The sequence below is a fragment of the Acyrthosiphon pisum genome, chromosome A2 (assembly GCF_005508785.2).
Source record: "Acyrthosiphon pisum isolate AL4f chromosome A2, pea_aphid_22Mar2018_4r6ur, whole genome shotgun sequence".
NCBI classification, from domain to species: domain Eukaryota; kingdom Metazoa; phylum Arthropoda; class Insecta; order Hemiptera; family Aphididae; genus Acyrthosiphon; species Acyrthosiphon pisum.
In genome coordinates, this window is record NC_042495.1 from 38,768,496 (window position 1) to 38,784,519 (window position 16,024).

The window sequence follows — 16,024 nt, forward strand, 5'->3', positions numbered from 1 at the left end:
TTTTTTTTGTAAGGACGTTTAAAGAAAAAAAAATCCCCTTTTGAGACAGTAAAAATACATCAATTTTCTTAAACAGCATTTTCCTGGTAGAAAAGTGAGTCTAGTATCAAATCAAGTTCAACAAAGATATTATCTTTAAACATGCAGTTTCTCCTTATTAATGGGCGCAATATCTGAGCTTTGGGCCCATTATAAATTGTGCACTCTATTATATATGTGATATGTCGTATTTGTATCAAATAAATAATAATCATAGTAATAATAATAGCAGGAGTGCAACATTTATTTACTTAGCACCCCCCCCCCCTGTTTTGAATTCAGCGCCCTGATAATTTATTCTGTTTATGGTTCATTAGTACTTATTTTGTTTTAATACATCAATAATAATATATACTGTTGTACAAATTGGCCATTAATCATTATTGAATATTTTGTGATTATTCAGTGGTGGACGAAGTCACTAACTGAACTTTAGACTTAGTGATACAATCGGGGTATACAGCACAGCATTCACAATTTTTTCAGTAAAACCCCTTTTTGTCCATACCTAAGCCACGAGTCATAGTATACACGACGATCCTAGTTGATTATTTTTTTTGTATATTACTACCAGTAATTAATATTCAATCACTAGCCAATCAATTATAATCACAGTCAAATAAGACCGACTATCTGTTGCTACTGCAGGTGGTAAATTAAACAAAAAATGATTCGTTTAGATCAATTATTTTTTGTCAAATTTGTTATTTTTATGTATAAAAAAATATAAATAAAAATTCCTTTGAACATGATACAGATAGTGCACTACTAACAATTTTTTATAGATAGTACCCTTTGCCACTTAATTATCCACTCACAAAAATAACTATTACATCAATATTTGATACCTTATTACCTATGCATAAACAATTCAGTAAGATCATTCATTTCACTCTTGTGTCTATTGAATATTAAAACAAATGTAATTTAAAACATAACAATAAATTATTGCATTAAATATAAAAGTATAATTTCAAACTTTTTGTTTGCTTGAAATCATATAAATGTAGTGAAAAAAATTATCAATGCAGCTGTAATAATAATGATGTATGTCTCTAAAGGAAGTTTATTATACTTGTTGGTGCATTCATCGTAGATGGTGACTGGTCTGATACTAAAAAGCTCCTAACAACGGAGACAAGCAGTCCGATAGTGTCAATCATACGTCGTACCATAGCCGTATTTTATTTATACCGAGAATACATGTAGGTTATTGGGACCTGTCAGCGGAACTGGGAATCACAATGAATGATTTTTACTGCTTTGCTTCCAGATAGGAAAACAATAATTTTGGTTCGTGTGTGAGAATAATTCTTAGAAAAACCAACAATTATATTTCGGTAAGTACCTACTTCATGAGCACAGAATTTAAATAGTATTCGATAGACACGTGTGACTAGAAAACCAAATCAAATCAAAACGCCCAATGTCGTATTATGTTAAAATACCTCCACTGCTATCAAAATGCAGGTTCAGGTTCTAAATTAATTAAATAATGGTTGCAGATCCGATATTTTTAGTTCCAAAAGTCTTTTTTTTACAAAGGTAAAGTGAAAAAAAAAAATATTAAAAATCAATACGATTATTTTTATATCAATCGAGATGTTTACATTTTATCTACATAGAGTTTACTCACAGCTTTAGTGATATATTCTATTTGTGGATCGTAAAAATAACTGGCATAGGTAGTCAGTTCCAAAATTGTAATTTTATTTCTCAGAAAAGAAAATCATGTCTGAAACGCGTTTAATATTTCAATAGTAAAAATCATAATGGTCAAGCGAGGTGGTAAAGTGCATCCGTTCAAATAATACATGAGTACTATTATAATTTGTTTTATTATGTCGCCTGATTTAGAAATTTTAAGGCCCAGGATAAAAGAAAAAATGGACCTGATTTTATAAATTGTAAATTAAACAATATTTGAATGTAGGTTGTAGACTATAGCTATATTATCAAATCTTGCCTTTTTTATAATTTCTTCTAATCATTTTTATAGCCTTTTTGTTCTGAAAAAGTATCAATAACATTCTCGAAATTAATGTTCGCAGTGATGTAGTTTTTAATGAATATGATTCTTAAAGGATCTAATTTTATTTTAAACATTTTAAAATTTTTTAATTCTTCCTTCTTTTTTCTTTTCTTTTCTTTTTTTTTTAGCTGAGCCACTAAAGTATTTTTAGGTATCATTTTTAAATGAAAATTACATCAATATGACAATTTACTAAATAATATAAATAATTAGGTACAGAAAAGCGGGCAAGGGGGTACTATCTAAAAAAGTAACCGTAAATCGTAAATGATATTGTATTAAATTTGAATTCAATGATATAAAATGATTGTTTACAAAAAACGATTATAAGTAAAGACGGTCGTCAACCTATTAGTATATTTTATGATATTATTGTGATTAAAGTAATTACTAATTTATTTATCTTACTACCAGGTAATATAGGTTAATTAATGAATAACTTTAAACGTTCAAAAAAATTGTATTTGACTTTTCAGTAAACTTTTTTTTTCGTTAATATGTAGGAAATAAGGTAATTAACTTAAATTTTCAAACCATTGTTATTCATAGAAAACGTTTTTATTTACGCTCAATTTTTTTAATTTCCACTTACAAAAATTTATGAAAAACCTTGTATTACATTTTTAATTTATACACGTTTCTTTTTATTATAATTCAGTATCACAAATATTTCAAAAAAAGTTTTTTTTATCAGTTATTTAAACAATACGTTTGTACTACCTAACTATATACTACAGTCTTATATATAGGTACATAATATTGTATATAATATGTATTATTATATCAATGTGACAATGTATGTATATGATCATAAATTATATATACCTAATAATATATCTGTCTAAATTATGTTCAATCAATGATATTAATACAATACCTCCTATATTGTGAAATAATAGACCATCTTAATTTAAGTATTTCTATCTTATAACTACATTTTTTTATGACAGTGAAAATATAATTTATATATATTTTTTTTAATGTGTATACTTTTTTTGATGTTATTCAAATTGAATGATTAGTTAAAATTAATAGAATTAAATCCAGCAGGTGGGCCCCTGATTCGCATGGGCCCTGTCCCTAGTGCCCATAATGTCCTTGCGTAAATAAAGCCCTGCCCATTGTAAATTAGGTTGTTAGTATCTAATTATAATACGCTTGCGCAATAATAATATATTATTGTCTAGGGCATAATGGGTATATAGCTTTTGACGAAAAGTGGCCGAGACGTTTGTCATATCAAAAATGCGGAACTTATGCTAATGTAGTAAGCAAAATATATTATAATATGGTATACAATATAATAACGAGGTCTATCAGTGTTCGTGACACATACGAACGTCGTTCGTCCGATTTGCCGTTACGTTAGCCATACAGTAATATTATTATTAATATAACGAAATCATTGGAATTAATTTATTTCGGGGCGTATTATACGAATATAATAATATAATAGTGCCTACATACCTGCGTAGCGGGTCTCCCTTGCGTTCTTCATCAGATTGCCACGTCTAATGCTATACAGTAACCAGGCTAATAGTGAACATAATATTATTATATTATACGAGTGCGTCTCATCTCTGAAGCCTGACCAGCTGACTACGAAAACCACCACCGCTGACGCCACAACCACCACGCGACCACCCCATCACCACAGTCACCGCCATCGCCCCCACAATTGAATTATCGAAACTCTCGTCTTGTAGATCAGTGGTGCACAATCTATTTAGTACCGCGACCCTCAACATTATTTTACGATAAATATAATGCAACCCCACAAAATACATTTATCTTAATAATTAAAATTAATGTTTGGCAAACCCTTACTAACATTTTGTGACCTCCGGGTAACACACAATTGGTGAATACTACAATGACGACTAAATCTTAATATTGGTCATTTTTCGACCGGTATCATTATTAAAAATGTCAGTCACGTCTGTTGAGAACAAATCGAAATTCGTTCGGATCGATCAAGTGAACATGATAAAAAAAGCAATGATAGTAGTTTTTAATACAAAATAATAACAGTTCGTGGATATATTACCTGAAATAATGTTACGACAATAATTTATTCTAAAATGAACGATAATGTTTTATTAACGAACATTCTATTTGTAACAATAAATGCCGATCGAAGCAAAATTTGATGCAGAGATAAAAAAAAGAAACTTTAATAACCATTTATTATAATATGGGAAATATTATGTTGGTCTCAGTAGTTAGTTACCATACTATGTAACTGCATTAATGCGAGATTATACACAATAATAAAAACGTTTGGTAATAAAAAAACAAAAATATGGATACATTCTATACATTGGATATTACATTTTCGTTTTTTCAATTGCAGTCACAAATACAAATTAAAAAATGGTGAACAATATTACACGTCATCTTTGTTAGGATTGTAGTAATGATGTTCTGAGCAAATAAGTATCTCCATGCTTATCGGTGAAGGCTCAAAACTGCGTCTAAGTTTGTTTGTGTGTGTGTGTGTGTGTGTGTGTGCCAAAATTGAATGGATGTTAATTAAATTAGAGCGATAGTATAGTATATGAATATGCTGCTAAGCTTTAAGAGTACCCAAACAAGGCTCATTAGAACCCTATTTTACTTATATTATAACCATAGTATTATTTAAATGAAAATTGATAGCACGCCATAAATACATTTTCGTTTCGAGTTTAAAAAGTTAATTATTATACCTTCATTTTTTTTCAACGGTTTAAAACTGCAATGTATAATCTTTTGAATAATTGAATGGCACATTATTATATATATTATACATAAAATGAGCCCAAAGTTAAAGGTTACACTAAATATTTTTATGGGAATGACCTAGTACAGTAAAGGTAATCCCCAAATTCCCCTTAGTAATATGAAGTTCTAATTTTAGATTCTGAGCGGTGCGAGGAAGCTATTGGTTTTACAATGGTGTTTATTTTTTTTCTATATCCTGTATACAAAATTTCTACCAGAAGGAGTGCTTCGATTTCAACATATAGTACCTTATCCTTTAGAAAATTGGATCAAGATGGTACTTTAGACAAGTCACTTTCCGATCGTCTCAATAGTTATTTAATGCCACGGGAAAAACCACCGAAAAATAACGAAAAAACGCTAAAAATGGAATTTTAATTTCTAACGCTTTGTTTATCCCCATAGAAACGAATAAAAAAGTATAATATTATAATATTAATTAAACTTACATGATAAAATAAATAATAACAATATAAAATATCCAGACTGACAAACCGTCTCCGCTCAGAATCGTTTTTCTTATACAATGATATTTTTTCATTGAATTCAAGTCTAATACAACCCATTATACAATGACCCACTTGTAACCTACTGTACAACAGAGTGACATCCACTTACCTGCTTTTTATAATTTAAAATTATTGGTATAATACTTAAAGACATATTTATTTACATATTTATTATTTACATTTTATCTAACTCATGGTAGGTACCTATTTGCTAATGAGTGACATATTGCGTTACAACCTTATTTCATTTAAATGAGAACCCCTTTTCTACTATAAATTTATACCACCAATTATCACTACTTAAATTTTTAAAAATTCCAAAAAAAATAATTTGAATAAATTCATTACTATATGGGGGGGGGGGGGGTGATTATGGTTACCCTTGATTTTTTTTGAATATTCACCCTGTATACATAAATAAATGATAATATGCAATAATACAAATATTTAACATAACCTATATTAGGTATATTATTATATCGTTTATACTTATATGTAAGTATTATTGCCTAATCACATACTTACATTATAAATCATATATCAATAAAATTTAACATTTTTTTTTATATTCATATTGATAATAAAATTACAAAATGTATTTTCATTTTTAGAAAAATTTAAGATAACAATATTTCTATATACTTTTGCAAACTTTTTTTACATTGAATAATCCTGATGTTGTTGACGTTTTGATTTTAGTTAAATTATAATAATTTCGGAATTGTGTACTAGCTGCCTAGTTTTAGTGTATTGGATTTATTGTCAGAAAACAAGAATAATTACATTTATTGGTTAGAGTAATATGTATATTATGTTTTAATGCAGGCGGAAACAATATCAATATTTAAATTATCACAGCATCGAGTCGACGGGTTATTTTAGTTTTCAAACATGTATAACGATTGAATGTATCGTAAAAACATATTTTAAACACGATTTCGGAATTAAAAATAATGGTGGCCATTTTGAATTTTAAAATAAATATTGGGTACAAATTGTGCTGTGCTTGATGAATGGTAACTAGCCGTTTTTTTTTCATCACCATTGTTTCAAACTGCATATTGTACACAAATTCTATTTACATTGTTTTATAGACGTTTAGACGTTTGTACAATTTATCGAAACGAATAGATGAGAGTTATAAAAACATAATAATGCGAGGACAAACATTAAAACCTGGAATACATAAAATATGTTTCTCGTCCGTGTAATGTCCAGCGATAAAGTAAGTTTATATTGATTTTCGTCTGATAATATTAACACTGTTTAAGAGGCCATAACGAACGCCGTCGAATACCGTGTGCAGATAGCTTTATAGATGATAATTTCAACCAAAAACAGTTAAACAACTCGCCGAATCCAATGTCCACCAAATTTACGACGTACGTTGGAAATCGTGTTAAAAAAATTTTGTACCAGTTACAAGTATCAACATTTGATTGAGTATCGAATCCTACAATCCTGGTTTAGATACTTGATCGAAAGTAATGTGTCACATATTTTAAACTGTAGTAAATAAATAAAAATTACAAAACAGTATCATTTCAGAGGAAATCGTATCATTATTTTTTCAACAGACAACAATAAACAGACGGCCACAGACGACGCTCTACACGATGACATTAGTTTATAATATTTGAATCATAATTTGCGGTATCGTTTGATTTCAATGGCTATTAATATTTTCTAGTTGATTTGGACATTATAATAAAATGCCAATGGTTTGCGTAAGTCGGTTGGTTCCGCAATAACCATTGTCTGCTACAACGACTACATCGTTTTGTGTTCCATCATACATTTTAACGTGACAAGACGACAACGCAAAATGCCCATCTTTAAGCTAACGCATTTCAAATAAATTACGTCTGAATGGAATTATCGTTTTCAACATGTAAATAATATAATAGTTGTTTCACCGCGATATTAAGTGCAATTTAAGTGCATAGACTTAATTATTGGTACATTGTAGCACGTTATTGGTTACCGCACGATAAATTGCTTTCGAATTTAGAAAAAATATATCGAGATGGATATTATAATAAGTAATAACAGCTCAAATAATATTAATCATATTATTACCGTGGTTGACAGAGACACATTTGACTGTCACCATATAGACGTGACCAATACTCAAAATGCATGATATCTTTATCTTCACAACAGTATAGGAGTATTTTCACTAAATTTTATTTGAAATTAGTAAATTACGGTTTTGAAAAAAAAAAAATAGATTCCTAATTATTCCATAATTCCTATGATTTATCCCAATTTACTGTCCAATGAATCACTTCATCGTAACCGTATAATTACATATTGTCACGTAATCATTATCGTACACAATTATGATAACGAACGGAGATAAGATACGTTGATCGGGCCTATTAACAAGGTGTGTGTGTGTGGGGGGGGGGGGAGTCGTGGCCCGCGAGTGCGTATACGAATTTTCGAGCGGGTTTTCCGGGGCTCGGAGGTGAGTTGAAGCACAATGGAGGGGAGGAATTGGTAGTTTGGGAAACTGCGTGTAAGGCCGGAGGGCGGGGTGGCGGACGAGTACGGGTCTACGCGCAGTCGGCACGACCCGCGGCGGCGGATCCTCAAAGTTTTTCCGCGCTCTCTGCACCCCCCCGCGACTGGGTGGCGCACACTATACCCCTGCAGCCGCCTCGCGCTCTCGCGGCACCTGTTGACAACCCTCGGCGACACGCAAGGCCGCTGCTGGTGCTGGTGCTGCTGCCGCTGGTGCTGGTGCTGCTTCCGCTACCGCTGGTGCCACACTCCAGAGCCGCGGTTCCTGGCGAGTGGTGGTGATCCGTACGCGAACCCAAGCCACTGCCGCCGACGCACACGCGCACACACGTACAGGTGTCGTCGTCTATATCACTGGCGACGCGCACAAGCGCACGCCGTGCACCGCTATCGAGTCCGAAGTTCGCGTCCGACTCCCCGTCGACCAGTGCCGCCGTCACGATTTCAGAGAGGTAAGAGCACAAATTTTTTTTTTTAATATCGTTGCGTTTCGTTGGTGGTTGTTTACTTCGACTGATGGCGCGTTTATTTATTTTTTTTTTATGGGGGGGGAGGAAGTTTGGTAATTGAACCATCGTCCCACCACTTTTTGATTGATACACACACATCATCATCGTGCATTCAGTAGGTGCCGCGCGATAAACCAAATAGCGTATCGTTCAAACGAAAATAAATCGAAAAGATGATTTATGTCACGCGTCACCCCATTTCTCTTGTCTAAATATGTCTTGTACCAATTTATTTATATGATAAAAAGACGTGTTAAATACGTGAAATTGAACTGACCGGTCAATATCTATTTAACCCTTGTGATAAATCTAAATAATAGTGCTCATCTTGGTGTTTTTTTTATTTTTATTTAAGTACTCAATTTCGGAACGGACCTTAGATAGCTCAATCTGGTCTACAGTATAATAATATGTAAAGTCAGTCATATGTGCATTGGAAACATGGAAACTAATATCTACAATACAGCTTACTTACAAATACAACTTACTGCAGAATGCATGTTTATGACTGTTGTTAACCCCGAATTACGTTTAGTATACTTAACATTCAATGCAAAAATTTGACTCAAGTATATTATTACGAAAATATATTATTATTTTTATTTTTTTTTTGGTATTCAATATATCGTTTGATATACTTCGTGTCAAAATAAAATAAAATAATATTTAAATAAATCATCGGCTAACAACAGCTTCTGTCAATGAAAGTGTAGTATGAGCACAGTGAATGGTTCGCTTGGTGGAAACATACTGTATAAAGTTAAATTAATCATTTTGGAAATTGATTGAAATATATATTCCATTGTAGGCATAAGCTCGAGTAAAGAGTTAACAAAAAAATATTATATACATACAGGTAACACACAATTAATAGTCACTTCTTACTAGTAAATTTATTCGAATATATTTGTCCAATTGCATAAATAATTCGTTAGTTAATTTGCAATATGTGTCATAAAATATTTATATTGTCACACAACTTATGTTTTTTTTAGTGTCAAACAAACTATCAAGTGAAAATTGTTTGATGCAGCTAAAATAATTAAAAAAGAGTTTGATTGTGCTACGTAATTTTCTGTTTTGCCCGAAATGGAATTGATAAATAAAAACGACAACTAAAGAAAATAATAATAAACGAAAAAAAATATAATAGCTATTTACTATTGTGATAATAATGTATTATTCATATAGCAATGTATTATGTATATGTTTGTGAACAAGGTGATTCCTTATTAAACGCACTGTACACAGTCTCTCAATGAATTTAATGGGTTTTTTTTTTTTATATAACAAAGTTCTTAATGCACTACGTTTTTGTATGAAGAAAGCGAGTATTGCTTTATCTCAAGGGAGTATTCTTAAGTTTTATATTTTCCTCCAATTGTATGCCAAATTATTATTTTTTTTTATAAAATAAAGATATGAAAAAAATAAATATATTTTCAATTTAAGATGCAAATTTGATCTTTAAGCCAGTCTTCTGTTTTCTGACTATATATTTATTTACACTCATGGTGTGATTCTATATTTTTGAGAAATTAAGTTGTATTAAAAAAAAAAAACAATAATTCATTAATTATTACCTAATAACTTCTATTAGATATACCATAAACCTAACTTTTCTTTTGTATACCAAACGTTCACGTTTACACAAAACCCATATTAGTGTTACAATATACTGAACATGTAATCAAAGTTAATGTTACTATTCACCGTAACAGTATAGTCATCGTGACAAAATGAAACAGACCGTGATACAATAATAATTATAAAGACAAAATTATCAATAGTTATTTGCATAATCAAGTTTTGGATATATTGCCGTGCTGCAATGATCACGCAACTTGTATTTCCTCGTTAAATAGTACTTAATATATAGCATAATATTTAATCAAAAAACTAAATTCAAACACGCGGGAATTTCATACTTGTGGATTTAATGACTTATCATTATTTAATTTAAATAACAAATTTTAGAAATTCACTTGGATAAACTAGCGCACCACGAAAATGATACCGATTTGTTCGTGTTAGTAGTAAATCAGCGTGGCTATACCCTTCCCATAAGTTATTATTTACGGAAATAAACATAATAATAAATAAAAAAAATGGGGAAATATCAGTTTTTGGGTAAAGACAAACACCATGATTCGTATTTATCGACTGTGGTCCGAAAAAACGTGAACCAGCGTGTAATAAATCGGTTATGGACATCGAATTCCTTAAAATTAGTCCTATTTACTTTTTAAGGGGAAATCTAAAACAGTTAGCGATGAAGAATTTTTTGTATACAATTATGTATATATTTATGTAGAAAATGTAAGGTCTTACAATATATTTATTACCTTTATATTGTATATTTTATATTCATAAACATTTCACATAACGTTAACGCTCACAAAAGGTATACCTAACTGTCTTATGTCACCATGGACGATCACCATAATGACATACTAATAATTTCTATACTCAGACATGATTTTCGCGACCTACCAATACCTTATTTACCGTTGAAATACATGATAAATGATCATAATTCTGTATGTTTTAAATGTAATGTACACATAGTTTATAAATCAAACAGAATTTTTGATAGTATCAAGAGCCAGGCACGATTGTTTAAAGATAATAATAATATATCGTAATAATAACTGTTGAAATAATGAAATGGTAAAATACCTGTTGTTTGCGGTATGCATACTATTGTAAATTGTGCAGTTTGTATGAAAAAATAATTATTTGATATGTTATTCTAGTAAAAATATTATAATATTTTAATGGAACTATTTATATGTTTCATATAATATAAAACTACCTAAACGCTATGTTAAAATAAAATAAAACTCCTCTTCCTGTAAATTTAAATTTCTGCATAAAGAATACTCTGGACCTAAGCCAGAGTAGTCCATGGGATGCATGAATTAATTTAATACATTTCAACCATTTCTCTGATCCGATCGTACAAAAATTTCAATCCACTTATACATTATAACCTGCGTTGTATTTACGCATTTTAATTGACAATTTTCAGTAAATTGAATATGGCTTCAACTTTAATTAATATATTAAATTAAATAATTTTCCATAGGTACAATAATATATTATTATAAATGCGGTTATTAATTATTTCATTATGTTGTATATGGAATTATAGTACGTACCATTATTCGTTTGGTTTGTGGCTTTTAGCGCGGTAACGCTTAAATTATGATTATACACATTGTGGTAGTATATTATTTTTTATTATTATGCATTATGTTTTAAAAAATAATTTCAATTTTAAATGTTATAATTTATAGTTAGAATAGTAAAATTGCATTGGTATTTTAATCATACGTTACTGTTATTATTAAAATAATGTTCGTTTCAGAGTCGAGTAAAAAATGAGTTATGATTAAAACTCGTACTAAAAAATTGCGTAATACCCTTCCACAATAACATCCAAGATGTATAAAATTATCGTAAAACGTTATAGTTTAATAATGACTCACATTTTTAGTGCTTCAATAAAGGGATGAAAAAGTAGGAAGGTAGCATAATAATCATTTGTACAAATTTTAAATTTTTTTCACATTCATTTTTCTTGATTACAATTATTTTAATACATTTAGTGGCTAAGCAAAATAAATTATATAAACAGTTCGTGGTCGACCAAGATATTCTCTATCAACGCTTAAAGAATTTGTTTGTTTGTTTTTAGAAAATGCTGTTTTGGCGGTACCGTATAGTGCATGTCAGCCACTACTGTATTTTTTCGTCATAATAAAAAATTAAAATACGTAAAACAAAGTTTAGTACAATATATATGAGTGACTATGTTTCATTGGACCTATTACGTACAGTTAGGTACTCATCATCTGATTTCTGATACGTGACGACGTGCACAACACGTATCTCTCTTTATGAGCTACGCATTTAGTATAATATATATACTATGTGTGGACTAAATTTCGGTTTAAAGATAGAACAACTTTTGTTTATTTTTAAATACAAAATTTTAAATATTTTATTTACCTTATTTTTATAAAATATTTGTATCCATTCACTATATCAGGAGACGTGATTTCGGCACTTAAGTTTAATATTATGACTGTATATTATGTTTGTCACCTGCATGCCGTTTATAATAAATAATATATTAAAATACCTATAGTAAATAATGTCATTTTTACATATAAATATATTTTTGGGCTGGATACGCGCTTTTTGTTTTACTGACCAATTTTTTGTAAGGTTTTCGTTGTCATGGTTAATTAATAATTATTAACAAAAATATATTTATGGTTCATAGAATTTCCTTGTAGAAGAAAAATATTTAGTAGTGTGCTGTGGTTATTTTTATCTATGTTTTACCAATACTTCATATTATTATTAAACATCAATATTGAATGTACCTACTTCGTTTATAGGCAGTGGTCGATTAAGTTATTAAGCATTAATATCTGGCTTACATGCATCTAAAAATATAGTAAGTAATGGTTTACAGCCAAAGTTTATTAGAATATTTTTTATTCTATATGATATTATTATAAGATATCATTCATGATCAAAACAGACATCATCCTATAGTTATTTATCCTAGTTTAACCGCTGAAGTATTTACTCCCATTAAGCTGTTTATATATATTTGTTAATCCAGGCGATAGTGTTAATTCGATTTCATCAATCAAATTAAATAATTAATGCGCGTTAGCTTAATGTGAATTAAAAATGCGTTATATGGGCACCTAAATTCTGAATTAACTTAATGCACATTGATTTTAATGTGCAATAACGAGTGCAATAATGCATAATATAAACGTGGTAGGTACCCTTTAATTTGTAGGTCAGTAGGTGAGAAGTATCGTAGAATCATAAAACCTAAAAAATAATAGACAATTATTATTTAGGAATTTTTTTAATTTTTTTTATATAAAAAAATCAAATAAAAGTATAAAACAATAGAAAATAGAACGATGGCAAAATTAATGTTGTACGTTAAAATAATAATCATAACATTGCAATTGTATACATACGCTTGTATGTGTATCCATAAAACACGTCATATTCATATTACATAGCTAGTTTACAAAATATTATGCAGAACAATTTCATTAACCAAATTCATAAACTTTGTGGTGTTTCACAGAGTGTTTTACACAACTTTTGACGCAAACTTTAAAAATAAACGTTATTCCGCAAGTATAAAGTGTAGAATCCAAAAATCATAACGACAAGTATCTGATTTTATTACAAAACCATACATTCCCCAATTTCTTGTACTACTCGTTTACACAACAACAGCATTATTGTGACCATTCACTATATTAAATATCATGACGCATACAATCTAAACAATTAAGTTTAGTATAATTATTATTAGTAAAATTATAATTCGTATACTCGTGTTTTTCGTATTAAGCATTTTTTTTTTTAAAAATAATGGTGTTGATACCACGAAAAAATTATTTATAGACATTTATTTATTATGGTTTTTGAACGAAGATACTATGATTTTCATCTCAAACTATCAGTTTTATTTAATTGGATTATTTTTTTCAAATCATTTTACCTACCTAAAACAATTAAAAGTTCTACGATAGCAGTAATTCTGTTCCAAAGAAATGTTTACAGTAGAAATACGCATTTTTATTTTCTAGTGGAGTTTAAAGAATGAATATAATTTTCTCCGTGGCATATTTTATTCATTTTTCTAAGAATTTAACTGTCACTGTCAAATAAAATAATAATATTAAACGGCGTTTATTTTTGAAAATGTGATACTTTAAAGCAGCACGTACGCAGTCGCGTGTCAATTGAAATACCATTCTTGTAAGAAAAAAAAACTGTTTAAACGCATTTATCATCGGTCTGAATAATATTAAAGACTTAGATAGGGAAATCTAATTTGTCTTAATGTCATGCTGATTTACTGCGCCATGGGCGAATAGGACATCACAAGATGTGCGTGTGTGTGTGTTGTCTAGTTCTAAAAATACGAATTCGACTTGAGCCTTGTTGTAATGTTCTATGTACCTATTTCTATTTCTTACAATTGTCATCTTGTTGTCTACTCTTTGTAATGATTGTTTTCTTTCCAATATCTTTTAAATATTTCACCCAATAGTATGCTCAACGAAAAGACACTATAAATAATTTAAGGTTTACACACCAAAATCACAAACGGCAAGTTTATGTTAGGAAGGTGGTAATCAAGTAGCATGGTGTCATTATATATTATATACTTAGATTGTTTCGCACTTTTTAAATTAAATTACACTTTAAAATGCTCTACAGATCAACAAGTCCGTTGAATCTACTCTCGTTCTAAAGTGCCACCCTGAATGCCATTGTTAGAACATTACTCTCGTATTATATTATAAAATATAAAAACACCCAGTAGGTTGGTATTTGAGAACCAGCTAATATATAGTAATGTCGATGTTCATTCCTTTATTCATCATAAGCTGCGTAGTACGTCGTGGCTTTCAAATCTACCCTAACAAATTATGTGAAAAAACTCGAAATTATTACGAAATGTATGCCAAACAGAACTCTACAATCTATTATGATATATTGGCAAAATATATAGTTGCGTACTGGAAACGTTTTTGTATTTAATATACCTATTGCTATAGTACAATGGTGTATGCGAATAGTCTTAACTTTTAATAAGTCTCATTAGTTATCACGAATTTATGGTTCAGTACAAACCAGGAATGTATTTTTGCGTTGCTATAACAATAATTCGTAATTGCTGTTACGAAAACATTAGTATGAACACAACATGAAGGTATGTAGGTATTTCTATAGGTAGGCCTAAGGCTTCAATAATCAACCAGAAATGTTTGAATGAACAATATAAAATTTTAACAAATAATACATCAAAAAACAAAAAAAAAATTAATATCTCACCGTGACATATCGTTTGTATACATCCGCACTGAAGATACACTATACGCAATGATAATAAACATTTCGTAAGTAATTAATTCAAAGTATTTTGTCGTGTTATTTATATTTTGAGGTTTACGTATATTTCTGCATCAACATAATAATAGCTTGTTAAAAACGAAAACTCTGATTTCAAAACGTTTGGGTTTGCGACTGCGTTCACAGTACGAGTACCTACCTATAATTTAAAATTTTGTTAGCGCGGCGAAATCCACAGGAAGTATACTATAATATATTTATTATTTCGTCATACCGAAATATCACTGGTTCGATACAATTTTATATTTATTACCGTTTTTATTTACTATTGTTATTATTTCCATTTCGCAGCGGTGCCGTTTGCAGCGGTCGCAATGTTAGGGCGGTGCATAATATTAGGCGTCGTGCCTCACGGGGTGTACTACAAAGTGCGTCGTCATGCGAACGTTTTCCTGCAGTTTTCCGAATAGCTGCTGCTGTATAGTACGTAACGTAACGCATCGACACCTCCGAAAAATATTATTATCCCCAATGCTCGATTTAATGTGCCCGACAATATTTCGCGTGAAAAAAACTCCGTTATGTATATTATGGCACTCTGCTTAATGAGACCACCCGGCGCAATGGGTTTCCGAAAGTAAACGACGTGATATTATGTCAAGTATATATTATATTATATATAGGTATGTAATAGTTAGCTGGGTGCGTATTATGCGATATCGGTCACGTCACCG

The 16,024-nt window shown here is 30.1% G+C and overlaps 1 protein-coding gene across 1 annotated transcript in view; it reads left to right on the plus strand.

Moving 5' to 3' along the window:
* Positions 1-8,063: 8,063 nt before the first annotated feature.
* The window catches only part of LOC100163315 (protein unc-13 homolog D), a 189,794-nt gene continuing 181,833 nt past the window's right edge, over positions 8,064-16,024 (plus strand). The window contains exon 1 of the mRNA XM_029489751.1: positions 8,064-8,321. The gene's annotated coding sequence lies outside the window, so the exon portion shown is untranslated. The remainder of the gene's footprint in view (positions 8,322-16,024) is intronic.